The following is a 16,843-nucleotide window of genomic DNA, read 5'->3' on the forward strand; positions in this document are numbered from 1 at the left end:
CATATTTAATTCACTATGTCTGTCCGTCTGTCTTCAATTTATAAAAATTGCCAAACTGGATGCTACAGTAATAACTTAGCAATGTTGAAAATGTATATCTCATTTCTTATAAAACGTCGGTTTCAGCTATAATGTATAACATGGAAACAAAAAGTGTGTTAGCATGTTGTAATTACGAGAAGAAAAAAAACTAAAACTGGTAGAAGCATTTGAATAACGTCGCGTGTATGTAGAAAGTTCAATGGCGCAGAGGTGTAATACATGCAAAGGAGTATGTCTTGGAAAAAGTGAACTTTGTGACAGAACATGTCATTACGAATACTGTATATCTCGCTTGCTCGCGTTAGGTGTTGGTACCTGTGCTCGACCATGCCTCAAATGCGGTATTGGAGTCAAATCACCTGTGCAGAGCGAATATTATTAGGCGCGTCGACAAAGACTTGCCAACACCAATGTGTAAAACATAAAGACCAAATGTTCTCCGGGGAAATACAAGTTGATAAAGAAATATCAAGCAGATTTTGTCACACGGTTTTCCGATGCGATGAAGCAATGGAGCCGCCAGTGTTTAAGCGTTTACTAAATCACTCAAGGTTACAGCGAAATGGATTTAACTACAACTTTGCTTGCTCACTTATATGATTTTGACTTAGGACATTTGCGAGTTTTCCGCGGAAAGGCACTGCTGGATCTGCAGCAAAGCTTTCAGCACCATCAATGGAAACTTGCGATAACTGATATATCACTGCCGCATACGGAGGAGCCGTACATAGCCCATGCAACATGCAGTTACAAGTTTACACCGGCATGCAAGAATTCCAGTTGTAAAGAGTTTCAGTTGTGCTTCATATCATGGGCAGGCATGGTGGTTACCTCATGCAAGTAATCGCAACGGCACCAAATAAGATATGTACTATATTCCACACCATGGAAAAATACTGGAGGTTACGGCTGGTCCAGCTGTAGTTCATTTATTTGCCACAGTGTTTTAATTCGAGCCTGGACAAACTCGTTAACAACCTTGTGGCGCGAGGAAATTATCGTTTTACAATCACTGGTCGATATAGTGGTGATGCACCTGAAAGGTTCTCCTTACTCACCCGCAAAGGAATCTACCTGCATGAGGACACGCGAGACTAGGTGAAGTTTTCTGAAACTCGGCCGCCACCGATTGAGGTGTAAGCGGACCAGTTCCCACATGTGTCTCCGCAACAGGTCTACGATCCTATGGATCGACTGAAAAACTAATAAGATATGTATGCACCAGCAACAACTCGCCAGAAGCCGTCGATTTGTCATGCGTTGCTCACCGGCAGTATTATTGATCCGAATACGTTTCTTGCGTAAAGACATGAACTCACTGAAGACATCGATAATTTATACAACATCGATGATCAGTTCTAATGAACCAATCGGTCTGCTCCGCGCAATCAATCAAAGCTGCAATACAACGTGTCTTTGCGAATGCAACTACGAGCGGCACCTTTATGATCACAATCTCATCAAGGAGCCATAGTACCATATAGTTTAAAAGACACCAATTACTGTAGGGAACTCTCGCATATTAGAAATTACAATAGCCCAGTATGTGAGTTTATTATAGTTGGTCTAATATCCGAGCATGATCATCTGGAGGCTTCGAGTAAATCACTTGTGCTCTCGTCGGACTCGGGTGTGATCTGGAATGTTGCTTGCATTCTCACAGGCACATACGAGATTGAACCAATCTATGACGATAGATGACGAAGGTGAACCCTCTGAGAAATTCCCTATATCTAACGGTGTCAAACAGGGCTGTGTACTCGCTCTGGCACTCTTCAACTCTTCTTCACACAGGTACTGCTCCATGCCATCCGTAACTTTGACCTTGATATCTACATTAGATATCGCCTGGATAGACCAGTGTTTGATCTCCGTCGTTTAGCTAAAAAACCAAGACGCTAGAAAGACTCATCACTGAAGCACTCTTTGCAGATGACTGTGCTCTCATGGCCCATGAGGAGACTCACCTACAGGCAATCGTGGACAGGTTCTCTGAAGCCTCCAACCTATCTGGACTCACAATTAGCCAGAAAGACAGAAGTCCTCTTTCAGCCCGCCACAAACACTGTCCCTTCACAACATTGCATCACCATTGGCGAAACGCAGCTGATCAAAGAAGTTATTTCCACCTTCTGGATCGTATCGTAGATGCCAATGTCGGAGTAAACTAATTATGAGATTGCTGGTCGAGTAGAGGGACTAACTGTTGTAAGATAGCTTAGTGTGCAGATTAACAATTACGAGGCTGTTTCCCTTGATGGTTTTACACAATGTTCTTGTATTGAAAGAATTCAGAATGTTGTTGTTGTTGTTGTTGCTGCTGTAGGGTTAAACGCCATTTTCAGCACAAGATAACCATACATGGCGGCCAGTATAACTGGTAGAGAAAGAACCCTGGAAAACCCCGGAAAGAACCACCGACCCACGAGAAGCTACTGGCAAGCTTTCTCATGTATCCACGTGACACGCAGCTGAAGAATGTGGACAGTTTGAAATACCTTGGCAGCACAATATCCAGTGATGGCTCCCGAGACAAAAAGATCACTGCGAGGATCCCAAAAGCCAGTCAAGCACTCGGACGACTCCGATCCAAGGTCTTGCAGTGCAAGGACATACGCCTGTCAACAAAGATGAAAGTGTACAATGCAGTTGTCCTCACATCTCTCTTGTATGGCCGTGAAATGTGGACTGTCTACCGAAGGCATATGTCAGTTGGAACAATTCCACCAGCTCTCCCTGAGATACATCATGTGGATCAAGTGGCAGGACCGAATCACCAACCAGGAAGTCTTTGATAACAACAAGCGTCGAAGCCAAACTAATCCAGGCCCAGCTTCGCTGGACTGGCCATGTCATCCGCATGGATCAAAACAGAATCCCCAAGCAGCTGTTCTTTGGCGAGCTAGCTCAGAGCAACCGAAACCAAGGCCGGCCTCGCAAGTTGTACAAAGATAATCTCAAGACGCACATCAAATGGACAGACCTTCAACCCCACCAGCTCGAGCTCGCTGCCTCAGCGTCTTCCTGAAGCTCGTGAGAGACGTCACATAGCTGTATCCCAGCCACCCCCAACCACCGTGTGCATCGGAATTTGGACTCCAGAGCCACATGCGCGTCCACCGTCGATGAGATCGCACAACTTGTCTTCCTCGGCTCGAGAGACTACGAAGAAGATATTAAATTTATAAGAAACAAGAAACATTTAATACAAAAATTTAATTTGGTAATTAATTAAAAGAAAAAATATTCATGAAACATTCTGCCCTACATTTATTGTCATGTAAAGCATTTCTATCCCCTGGAAAGTAAGCTGAAATTATCATCATAATCAATAATTAATTCATCAGCTGGAATGATGCCCCTCTTGTATATGCCTATGTAATGAAATACAACACGCAACAATGTGTACAAGGTAGGTTTATTCAGAAGAAGCTCATCCCATTTTGCAAATGCAGAAAACGCCTATTCAGAATTCCAAATGTTTGCTCTATGACAACTCATGCTTTACACCGTTGTACTTCCTCAGCGCATTAGTGACTGGAGTTCTAGTCAGTAAAAATCAGTATCATATACCTATAAGCAATGAAACTGTGTTATGGTTCTTCGGTACTGAGCGCATGTTATTACGTAAGTTTAAGATCTACATTCAGAGCCGGCCTATGGCCGATTGGACTGATTTGGAACTATCAGTCTCCGCGCTCAGAAATGCCCCGCGCGTTAGTAACTTCGAAAATATATTACAGAGAGAAAGTAATTTTAAAGCGATGGAAGAATTTATTTAGTTTAATATCATATAAAACTTGTTTAAAAGTGGAGTTTCCAAATGTCATGCTCAAAGGGGGCCTGGCGTGTAAATCCGGAGGAGGGGAGACCACCAAAAGGATTCAAATCGGGACCCGCTTTTGCTAAGGCCGGTGCTATGTGCGTTATTCAGTTGTAAGTAAATTGTAACAATATTTTCTCTTTAATTTATTTGGTCTTTCTTGTGTGCCCCAACTGTGTGCATGAAGTAACATTTTGTGTGCCAAAACTGGATAACAATGGTTATAATCGCAAGAGCACAACCTAGAAAGAACCATACTTCATACTAAATTATATACTTGCATTGACTTTTGGGGTTATCTTTCTTCTTCCAATGAAACTGAATAAGATAAATTATTGTATATGTGCTGAATAGAAAGAATATGAAACTCGGTAACGGGTGTGTATGTTCAATATAGAATATGAAACTCGATAAAGTGTGTATATGTTCAATATTGAATATGAAACTCGGTAACGTGTGTGTATGTTCAATGTGGAATATGAAACTCGATAAAGTGTGTATATGTTCAATATTGAATATGAAACTCGGTAACGTGTGTGTATGTTCAATGTGGAATATGAAACTCGATAAAGTGTGTATATGTTCAATATTGAATATGAAACTCGGTAACGTGTGTGTATGTTCAATGTGGAATATGAAACTCGATAAAGTGTGTATATGTTCAATATTGAATATAGAACTTGGTAACTTGTGTGTATGTTCAATGTGGAATATGAAACTCGATAAAGTGTGTGTATGTTCAATATTGAATATGAAACTTGGTAACGTTTGTGTAAGTTCAATGTGGAATATGAAACTCGATAAGGTGTGTATATGTTCAATATTGACTATGAAATATGAAACTCGGTAACGTGTGTTTATTTCAATGTGGAATATGAAACTCGGTAACGTGTGTGTGTGTTCAATATAGAATATGAAACTTGCTAACGTGTGTGTATGTTCAATGTGGAATATGAAACTCGATAAAGTGTGTATATGTTCAATATTGAATATGAAACTCGGTAACGTGTGTATATGTTCAGAATGGCCTGAGCCAAATTACCTAATCCTAACTGTCAATAACAGCGTTTTCCTATAGTTGTTGTTACACCAGGCAAGTTCAATGTCAGCGAGGACCGTTTTGGCAGTAATCGCCCTAAATATATTTAGTGTTTGGAATAACACATGTCAGTTACCACGGTGGGATTTATTGTAACCTACCAAGTGCATGATGTTGGTTGGTACTCAGGTAAGGCAATAAATGCAGTAAATAGATAAATTAACCATAAACAGGAATGGTGTCTACTGAATACATTAAACAAGGGTTTGTCGATGCTATTTTGTCACCAAGAACCTATGCTTTATAGTATAAAAATGTCAGTTGACATTTGCGGACACGTGAGCGAAGCAAACTGACGCGGCGTCGATGTGGTCCACCAAAGTGGATTTTTTACGTCGACACGGGTGATCTTGTGAATTTTTAAAATCAAACTTGAAAACTTCAAACGTCAAACATGAAAATGAACGACGTTGTTTTGAAGGCGGGAGGCGCCATTGCAAACATCCTGGTCGAAATCACCGAGAACCAGGGAATAATATACACTGGTGAGTCGATGGCCTTCTTCAAAGACTACATCGATGTAAATACAGCAGTAAATGTTAGAGGATCTGGCGATGGAATGAGTGAAGACCTTATCATGAAAGGAAAACGAAACCCACAGATGTAAGAGCCCATCGACGATCCTAATGTTGTGACGAAACAGTACATGAATGAAACTGCTGATGTTAATGTCGTGGCTAGCAACACCAGGTTGTTACAAATGTATGCTGATGGTATACCGCATACAGGGGGAATACAGTCTGGACCATTTACGGTATCACATATAAATAGTGATGGGTTTCATCTCAAGGGCGACTATCAACTTGTTGATGATAGACCTGGTCACCCGAATATTATTTATTTATCGTATACACTTCAACTAGCATTCAAATACAATCTGTGCGAGTGCAAAACGTAAATTGACTGTTGGAACCATAATGTATCAATACCAACTTGAGGCCAACTTGGAATCATCACACATGTATACCTAAACGCCCCATCGCTGACCAGGTAAGGCCTGAAAGCATCCAGGGATTGTTTAACCAATGATGAAGTGGAATTCACCGCCAACTCAGGCGATAAAATTCTCCATGAATTATATCAAACCAATAACGAACTAAACCGGCAAAATAAGGAAAACCCAGACTGATAGTTAACAAGAACGCACTTATCCATGCAACAGTTAGGGCGATAAGTTCAAGAACTAGAACGATTGTAGGCGACACAGAGTAGGGGCTTAATGTAGCTCTAGACGAACGTGGAAGCCGGAGAAATAAGTATTTTCCATAAAGATATTTTCAAAGATTGTATGCCACTTGTAGCAGTGAAGAAAAAACATTGGTTGGAAGTGCATATGAATGTTGCACCCAGCCGCGATGTGTCTGGCCAAGTTCTGTCTGCCAAGTATTTATGCTTCACGATGAATTTTTGAAAATAAGAACTGTAAGGGACTCTCAAAGCTGTCGACACGAAAAAAAATAACTGAAGCGGAACAAAAGCTGCGAGATGAAATGACCAAAAATGAAACATTTAAAGCGCAATACAAACACGTGTCTCTGGTCGTGGATGCATTTTGAGGAGTCGCAGCGGCATCCCCCGTTATGTACCTCGATGCTGGAATCATGATAACGGTATTTAACATAGGTGCACCAAACCTATTTACTCTCGGAGCTATATCGATAGTAACAAGTGGCGCGAAAAGGCGCTGGGAAAATAATATCATTATTTGGAAAATCTCGCGGATGCACAAAGTAGACTCCGCCGGACTGCCAATCTGCACTCTGTGGCAATTGAAGATTAAGCCATGATCACTACGGAGTTCGAGATTATGTTGGCGGAAATGGAAAACGGCCTTACGACTAGGTACGCTGATACGGTACTGACATGTAGAACCGAAACAAGCTATTGATTTACATGCAGTAAATATACTGTGAGCTGCGTTTGAGGTAGCGAAGACGAGGACCAGTGTTGTCGATCGGCACGCGCATAAGGATTTCATCAGACTTAAAGTTTCGAAACCGTACAGGTTTAGTTTATTGAAAACCACTTGCGCACTTGAGTCGAAACCAGCGCTTATATGCGTGGGACGAGAGCGATCATAAACAAAATCTCAAATTCCCACCATTATTACTGCTAATATAGATAAGAAATTGCGTTCCTTCGAGCATTTGTCAGAAAATTATAATAAGATATCATTATAAAGAAGTCTGATATGGTACAATCAACTGAATAAAGTATAAACAATTTACTTTAAACATGTTTGATATGGTACAATCAGCTGAATAAAGTATAAACAATTTACTTCAAACAAGTTTGATATGGTTAAATCAACTGAACAAAGTATAAACAATTTACTTTAAACAAGTTTGATATGGTACAATTAATTGAATACAGTAATATATTCAAATGACAGTAAAAATTTACTTTAAATAACGCACTTTAATATACTAAAGTTTATTTTTTTAGTTTTTGAGCACAGCTCAAGTTCGTGAAACCGTTCAAAGCATTTAGTTTGTTTGTTCTTTGTTTTTAATTCCTAAATACAACAATCTCTACTTATATTATGTCTCAAAATTCAAACAATTATACCATGAACTTTCTATTTATGATCAACAAATAACCACATTTTACTTTAGCACAAACATTAAGGGGAGAAGAAAAAGTAATTTAAAACTTTTGAAACTAGTTTATGCCGGTTGCAATACATTCAAAAATACTTCTAAACCGTTAATACTCAAAAGTGTTATCAAAGAGTGGGTGGGTGTATTTTGAAACAGCTACATCGTTTTGCATTGACCGGCAGCCTGTAAAGCTCAATTTGAAACAGTTAAACTTCCATTAACATTCTGAATTTGGGCCCCGTTACGAATCACTGCCATCTCACCTCTGTCTGCTTGGGTTCTAGTCAAGGATTCGGCCAATGTGGGTATGTGAGAAAGCTTGCCAGTAGCTTCTCGTGGGTCGGTGGTTCTTCCTGGGGTTTTCCCGGGTTCTTCCTCCACCATTAATACTGGCCGCCATGCATAGCCTATCGTGTGCTGAAAAATGGCGTTAAACCCCACAGCAGCAGCAACAACAACAACATTCTGAATTCTTTCAATACAAGAGCATTGTGTAAAACCATCAAGGGAAACAACCTCGTAATTGTTAATCTGCACACTAAGCTATCTTACAACAGTTAGTCCCTCTACTCGACCAGGCAATTTCATAATTAGTTTACTCCGACATTGGCATCTACGATACGATCCAGAAGGTAGAAATAACTTATTTGATCAAGTTGATCGACTTTGCTAATTTATCGTCGATGTTACCTTTTTATTGCAAAAAATATCATTTCGGCACCCTCAGCTCCACGCACGTGTCCTAGTACTGTTTGTTGTAATAGGGATAAAAAAAACTGATAAGCTATAAACGACTTGGCAAATATTGTTTTCTTCCAGGAAGAACGTGCCAAAAGTAAATTCCTGAACGTGCAGCACATACCCCTTAGAAAACCCCAGCTTGCACAAGTATTAGTCAATACAGAATACTGCTTTGCATTTCGTTATTCTAAAGGACTGTCGTTGGGTTCTAACGAACATGCAAATTGTGGCTAACACTTTCATATCTTAAAATATATCCAAGACTGTATGTGCTTTATTCACCACTTAGAATCAATAAATCATGAATATTTATTTTGAGCTTATATTTTCTTACTCTATCCTACTCCGAACATCTGTTGCACACAACTTATCGGTTTTATTTGCTAAATTAATTACTTTCGTTTGATAGATAAACTTGATTTCTGTTAGACATAGCTAATCCTGAACACCAGTCTACAAGTACATGATTATGATAACTGTAGGTAAGATTAGATAACACAAATACGACAATTTACTCTCTCTCTCTCTCTCTCTCTCTCTCTCTCTCTCTCTCTTGCGTGTTCCCTATCTTATTTTGTTCGCTATTTCTCTCGCGCGTTCCCTCTCTCTTTCTCTCTCTTTCCCTATTTCCCTCTCGCGCAAGCGTTCCGGCTCTCTTTTTTTCTCTCTCTCTCGCGCGTTCTCTCTCTATTTCGCTCTCGCGCGAGCGTTCCCTCTCTCTTTCTCGGTCTCTCTCTCTTTCTCTCTGCGAAATAAATACATTCAATCGATCAAATTTGGTATCGCATATAAGCACAAATCAATAATTCCACAATTTAATGTCGTTGGTTTGTAAAAAAAAAAAAAAATATTAAAAGAATACAAGCATAATACCTAGTGCATGTCAGTATTTAAAAAAAACAAAAAAAAATAATTATTTTTAACCTTTCCTGGAAGACTAGTATGTATGTATGTATGTGTATGTATGTATGTATGGATGGATGGATGGATGGATGCATGCATGCATGTATGTATGTATGTATGTATGTATGTATGTATGAGAGAGAGAGAGAGAGAGAGAGAGAGAGAGAGAGACGTAGCTTTTGATATAGATATTGGATGGAGCATAAAACAATATAAAATCTAGCCTATCTATACAGTGTATTGTCAAAAATAATACCCTATCTCGCCTATGTTTACATGAACATGCGACGGAGCCTAAAACAGTACTTTATCTTGTCTATTCTGACAATGTAGACTAAAACAGTATACAATCTTGCATGTGTTTACAATATGGCCTTGGGATAGAGCCTAAAACGGTACCCTATGCTGCTTTAGCGGACAATGTGGATTACAACGGTACCCTATGCTGCCTAAGCTGACAATGTGGATTACAACGGTAACCTATGCTGCCTAAGCTGACAAAATGTGGCCTACAACGGTACCCTATGCTGCCTAAGCTGACAATGTGGATTACAACGGTACCCTATGCTGCTTAAGCTGACAATGTGGATTACAACGGTAACCTATGCTGCCTAAGCTGACAAAATGTGGCCTACAACGGTACCCTATGCTGCCTAAGTTGACAATGTGGCCTACAACGGTACCCTATGCTGCCTAAGCAGACAATGTGTCCAAAAAACGGGACCCTGTGTTTCCTATGCTGACAATGTAGCCTAAATCGTTACCCTGTGTTTCCTATGCTAAACAATATGGACACGTATGCTGCTAAGTACAGTTCTTATGGAGACGAGAGGCAACGGACAGAGGTATGGGCATATAGAGGAGCAGCAGAGAGGGCGAACAAGCTCTAAATGGTTCACCCGTATTTTCGCAAAATAGGCCTTCCTGGGAGATCGCAAAAAATCGCGATATTTTCTCAGTATCGGACATGAGTCGACTTGTTCGCCGAAATTAATAGACTCCAATCCCACTTACTGGTTATCGCGATTACCAGCGATACATCAAAGGAAAATACGCGATTGTGTCGGTGACAATTCGGAGCCGCACCCTCTCTGCTGCTACCATCCAAAAATTGTATCAAGACCGACTCGGTATCGTGCTCGAGGATCGTGTAAGTTTATTGTTATAAATCCATGTGGGGTTAACTGAATCCGACTAAAGAAATTTTTAAAAAGATTATAATCCATATCACCGCTACACCAGGTCTGACGAATATTTCGTAACGAGTGAGTATCAACTCCGTTAAACACAGTAAGAATATTACAGTTATCCCTGATCACTTTAGGGATTTGTGTATACCGCTGGGTTACATAAATCACATCTGTGTTTTTGTGTCTACCTCTGGAAAATATCCTAGCTGGATTTGATTGTTTATCCAACATTGCATCATCGTAAACAATTAAATTATTAATAAATCCATCAATATCATCAATACTTGGTGCTTCATTAATATCAGTGATAAATTCAACAACATCGTCTCCGTTCTCATTTAACGATTTTGCGCTTTCATTAAAATCCTTTATTACATCGTATCATCGTTGATCATCAACTGAAGGTACTACCAAATACAACTTATCCCATTTCATCCACTTCATTATTAAATTAAGTAACAACTGCGTCTTACCACTTTCAGATGGACCTATAATAATCATACGAACAGAATTTGGTAGCGCTGCATGATGCTTAACTGGTTCTCGTTTCCTTGTTGCAGAAAAGTCAGTGATTTCCATATAGAAAATATATAAAAAGAATATGGGTTTATATTGTGTGAAATGCAGGGCGCGTACCCCAACAGGTGATCTAACAACCATTACAACAAAAACAAACGACAGGCACTCACTGGTAAGTGTGAACGATGCGGTACAAAAAAATTTAAATTTATTCCTTCGGGTGATAAGCCAAAGTCAAGTGAAAAAAAAGCAACACGGGGGTGATATTGCAGCAAAATTAGGAAAATTACCAGGGGCTCCATGGGCTAAATACCCAGGAGAAAAACATCTTCCGGGATATAGTTACTGCGGGATTGGAACTCGCCTTGATATCAGACTTGACAACCAAGACCACCCAAAACCAGGCGAGGAACCAGTAAACGCTATTTATAAAGCGTGTCATGCTCATGATGTAGCTTATAAAAGTAAGGATCTGCAGCAGCGACATCTCGCAGATGTGAAATTAATTCATGCACTAAATTCCATCACTGATAAATCTTTCAAGGAAAGGTTAGCTAGTTGGTTAATAAAATCCGCAATGAAAGGTAAATTAGCGCTAGGTGCTGGTAATTTATAAATGGAATCGATTTATTATTCCCCAAGAGGATACTGGAAGGGTACCGCAGCGATTAGTAAACTCGCTGAAGCAGCAAAAGTTACGCGTGTTACTGCTAAAAAGTGGTTATCATAACAGACAATATGGCAAATTTATTTACCGCCACCTAAGCAAATTCACTTTGCACATTTTGATGTTAGTGTTCCTAATGAAGTTCATCAAGCTGATATATTATTTCTACCACATGATACCATTAAAATCCAAAGACGTCAAATAACATACAAGTATGTGCTAACTGTAGTTGACGTTGCAAGTAGTTGTAAAGAAGAAGAACCGTTGTTAACAAAGACAGCAACTAAAGTAGCTTCTGCGTTTAAACGAATTTATCAACGTGTACCCTTGCAATGGCCACAGCTGTTACAAGTTGATCCTGGCAAAGAATTTCAGGGTGCAGTATCATCGCTGATGAAACAACATAACGTCACCATCGGACGAGGACATACTGAGATTAATCGCGATCAGGCAATCGTTGAACGATTTAATCGAACACTTGCTGAGCGGTTATTTGGATATCAGTACGCGAAGAAATTCATTCAAGATAAAAGATCTCGTGAATGGGTTACAAGATTACAAAGCGTGAGAACGGCATTAAATAGTGAAATTACTCGAACAACCAACATGAAACCTATTAACGCAATTACCCAAAGAATATACCCGTACAACGACGTGATTTTTCAACACAGCCAGTGCTGGGCACACTGTGAGATATTTATATGAGCCCGGTGAACTTGAAGGCGGTAAAACAAGAACGACTGATCCTATCTGGAGCATCACTGCACACAAGATATCTAGTATAACTAGATCTACTGGTAGACCAGCAATCTAAAGACTGGATTCAACTGCTCCTCAGCGCGGATTTACACGTGAACAATTACAAGTAATTCCCGAAGACACACAATTACCGCCCAGATCACTTAACTAGCACCCCGACGTCGATTACATTCAAGGCAGGTCAGCATCACATTTTCTCGTGTATGACCGCGACTGTTATCTTTTCTGTCTACGGTAAATTGTCTTGGGTGTTTACTCGAATACTGCCATAACATTACACAATTACAGCTCGCACAGTGATTATTCTACTATTGTTTCAGCGTGTTAATAAATTCAACGTCGAGATCAAAATCGCATTTATTTTTTTTTGTTCCTTTGTTTATAAACAGCTAATTTTTTTCTTATTATATCGCTGTCACACTTGTCATTGTCGCTAATTTTATCGGTTATTGACTCATCTTGGATAATCCTTTGCAGTTGAGATATTCTTCTGACTCTGGACACCGCTAAGTAAACTAAGTTCGACCATTCGATGCGATCATCAACGATCCAAACAACTGTGTCAGTGATAGTCACTCCTTGTGATGAGTGAATTGTCATCGCATATCCTAGCGTCCACGGAGATTGGTCAGCGTGCAGCGCATCTTCAGCAACATTGACATCAACTGCGACAATATCATTCAACACAAGATTCTGTTTCCCTGACTGTCCTGGTATATCAACGGCAAAATTCTGCCGTCGCGTATCAGCTGGTCGATAACACAGCGGCACTAGCAATGCTGAGAATTTCTCTTTGTGTAACTGAAACAACCGCTGTTGAAGTTTGTCTCTGACTATCTTTCTACTTGCCACTATTAAATCGTTTGGTCTCCGTGTTTCCCAAAAGTCGTTCATAGAAGTTTCTGAAATTATTTTACGCGCTATTTCACATTGAATTTTGTTCGGTTGCAGTCTGATTAATTTTTTGAACTCGTTTAATTCTGCATCAAGAGATCTATAATCATCAGTTATCTCCGAGTAATAATCAACAAAATTCTTCAACCAATCATGTGGAGATGGTCCAACAAATGACGGTGGTTGACCGTGATCACCGCACATTATCACAGCTGTATTTTTCAATAACAACCAATCGAGAAATGTTTTTAATATTTCCAACGACACTGTGCACACTTCATCCCAAATGATAATCTTTGGAATATATTTTTCTCCCATTCGATCTGGAGTCCACACACTGCCGCTGTACATGTATTTGGAAAAGCTGTGATAAGTACAAGAATTAACTCCTCGTTGTTTCGTCTCCCTGGCAAGTCTGGGTGTTGGTGTTAGCACAATCATATCATCGTGTTTCTGTCGAAATAATTCGATTACCCGAGTTGTCTTACCAGAATCCCCCGGTCCGTTCAAATAGACCGTTTTATGTCTGGATACTGGATCATACACAGATGGTACCAACGATAATTTTGATATCTGATTGCGATAATAACTATCTTTAACCGCAACATCCGCGGATTCACAATAACAATGTAACATTTCCTTTTTTGTTCTCCACGAACCCCATGATTCATCATTGCTTGTGAAATGAGCTAGTAATTCTGAATATTTTTTATTCAAGTAAAATGAATCTGTTGCAACTCTAACTGCGTTGTGAGGAAATCTATTTATCATCGATAGCAAATTTATAAAAACATAAGCGAGCATCGAAGATCTTAAATGTGTATACTGAGGAGATTCTCCATCAATGTAACTAACAATTGTGCTCAACCGTGTTCCGTCAGACAAGTAAGCATCTTCCCGATTACAAAATATATTTCTCGCAGCGGCATCAGAAATTATAAAATCTAATTCAACATCATCCATAATCAATCGTGCGTGATGCCATTTATGATCATATGCACCACCCTGAGTGAATTTATCGATCATTCTTCTACCGAGATCTTTTCCGGTTTTTTCACCGTTGCTGAGTTTAATTCTGAGAATATAGGGAGCATCATTAACAATGACATCAATAGTAACGTTTGGACATTCCCGCGCATATTCTTCGATGACCTCATCAAGACTGATACGCTCTAGTGTTGGTAACCAAACCGAAGTCTGCTTCCGATATGATATAATTGCTTCATTGACCGTCAACGATATCAATATTTTATTGTCAAGCATATATCGTAATAACACTATTGGCGCCCAACGTTTCTCGGAGAAGTGTCTGCCAAACCAAACATAACAGCACGGATGAAGATTCATAACGAATTCAAACGACACCACACGAGCGAATCCTGTCAGGTCAAAATCGGGTAATGGACCATTAATTGATACTCTTACCATCTCATGGCAAGGATGGCCAAACCGTTTAAAATATCCAGCACACTCGCCCATCCCGAGAAAACTTCCCGGATAACACGCGACCATATCCACCGAAATGACATCCTTGTGGTTATATTCGGTATTCCACAAACCGCCATGTCCATATTCAATACAACTTAACTAAACATCTTCGAGGAACTCAGCGAGTGTTGGTCTCCATGAATTTCTCTCTCTCGCGGCGTGGGCAGTAACTGACGAAACTGTAAAACAATTACTTAATAATTGCTCAGTATTTTCTGAATATTTTTCCGATAGTTTTCTCATTTCTTCATGCAGAGATTCTTTACGATATAAATCGCCGTTGGGTCTTACAAATTGATCATACTCGCCATCTTCAGAACTCTTAAACAACCACACTGACACGGGATCGTTTTTACTTATCCGGTGGATAGCATCGAACGTTCCACCCCTAGAGTTCTCTGACGAGTAATATCTCACGACACGATCTCGTGGAAATACTGTTACCGCGGAGGTCCAAGCGTGAGCATTATGATCAATAATTTCAATTGGTGTTCCATTTCCCTTATTCGCTGATTCATATAAAACCTCTCTCGTTAACGTTTTTACTACCATCGGAAATTTTAATTCACTTGATAACTCAGCGACATCGTTTATTGACGATCCTGTATCCTTGACCGATTCAGCCCACTTCGCTATTTTTTCACGGCGCAGATCGGTTAAGCCGTTTCCACGTTTCGCATTTTTAAAATGTTCCATTACTCGCTCGGCTACACAATTCAATGACGAAAATCTCATCGGGGCAAGATCATTAATGTTAGGCCTATCATTTAGTTGATAAATTCCATAAACAACCGCAGTCACAGGATACGATCGAGCATAATATGGTCTGTCAATCCCAGTCAACATTCCTGGTTTGGAATCTTTACTTAATACAGCAGTTTTTTCCATTAGCAAGGATAGGATCACGTTTGTCACGGATAATCCACGTATCGGAATCCGCCTGCACAATAAACTTTATTCTGAAAAGATATTTCTAATTAAGGTAATCGATAATCGTTTTCGCACGTGTATCGTTTATTGTAGCATCAATGACAGAGTCCTTGAAAGAGTCAAGGTGTACAATTTTGAATGTAGATCACACGTGAGATGCTCCATCATCACGAAATTCTTTTTTGGCATCCCGGATAATATCAATCAGATCAGCCAGAGCTCGCCTCCGCGAGTCAAGGGTTAGTCTGTCAAGATGGAATCTGGAAGCTTTCCAGGGCTTGATTCTTGATAATCTCTCAAACTCATCCATATATAATTAAGACAAACATTTAAATAAAAATATTATATATAATGAATCAATGTAAATGGTTTAAGGTAGGATCTGTGACTCCATGTGGCATATCCTGCGTAAAAGAATTCTGCGGGCAACATTCGCAAAGTGTTCATAATGGAAGCTTGGGACCAATACCATGTCTCCGATGTGGTGTCGGAGTCCGGAGAAAGACAGTTATGTGCTCGTTGTGGTGGTAAGCGATACAGGGAACTCATAAGATATTATGATAAAAAAATAATGACAGTGACAAAACGTGAAGAGGATTATTTAAATAAGTTTTCAGACAAATTATAAATTAGACAAATACATTATTGTATAAATGAATCAAGAATTTGTCAGACATCCCATCATTAAGAATTATGAAGCAAATCGTAATGATGTCGTTAGGCATTGTCGGCTGAAGAAATCAGTTGGTGTTGTTAATAATCATATCTATCTTAGATTTACTGTTGGGGCAACAAAAATTATCTTTGTGATCGTTTGTATTCGAATTTTTCTTTGGAGAGATCAAAAACGGTTTTGTGATCGATCATATTGACGGAGAGAAAGTTAATAATAATTTATCTAACCTGCAAGCTATCACACAACGCGAGAATGCTGCACGTGGGGATGTTGGGGGGAGAGAAGGCCTAAGGTAGTTAAATCTTTCAATGTGGAGACCAGCGAAGAGATGGCCGCGGCTGGCAAATATTTCGATATTAACTCCGCGGCGGTACGATATGTTGCAGAAAATATAACGAAATCGGCCTTTTCATACTCGCATAATGCCTGGATTTCGTTATCTTATATTCTATTGGTACTACATACAAATAACGGAGATAACTCCACGGCGATTGTGTAAAAGTCAATGATGG

Source organism: Sinohyriopsis cumingii, chromosome 3, assembly GCF_028554795.1.
Source record: "Sinohyriopsis cumingii isolate HCF-2022 chromosome 3, ASM2855479v2, whole genome shotgun sequence".
NCBI classification, from domain to species: Eukaryota; Metazoa; Mollusca; class Bivalvia; order Unionida; family Unionidae; genus Sinohyriopsis; species Sinohyriopsis cumingii.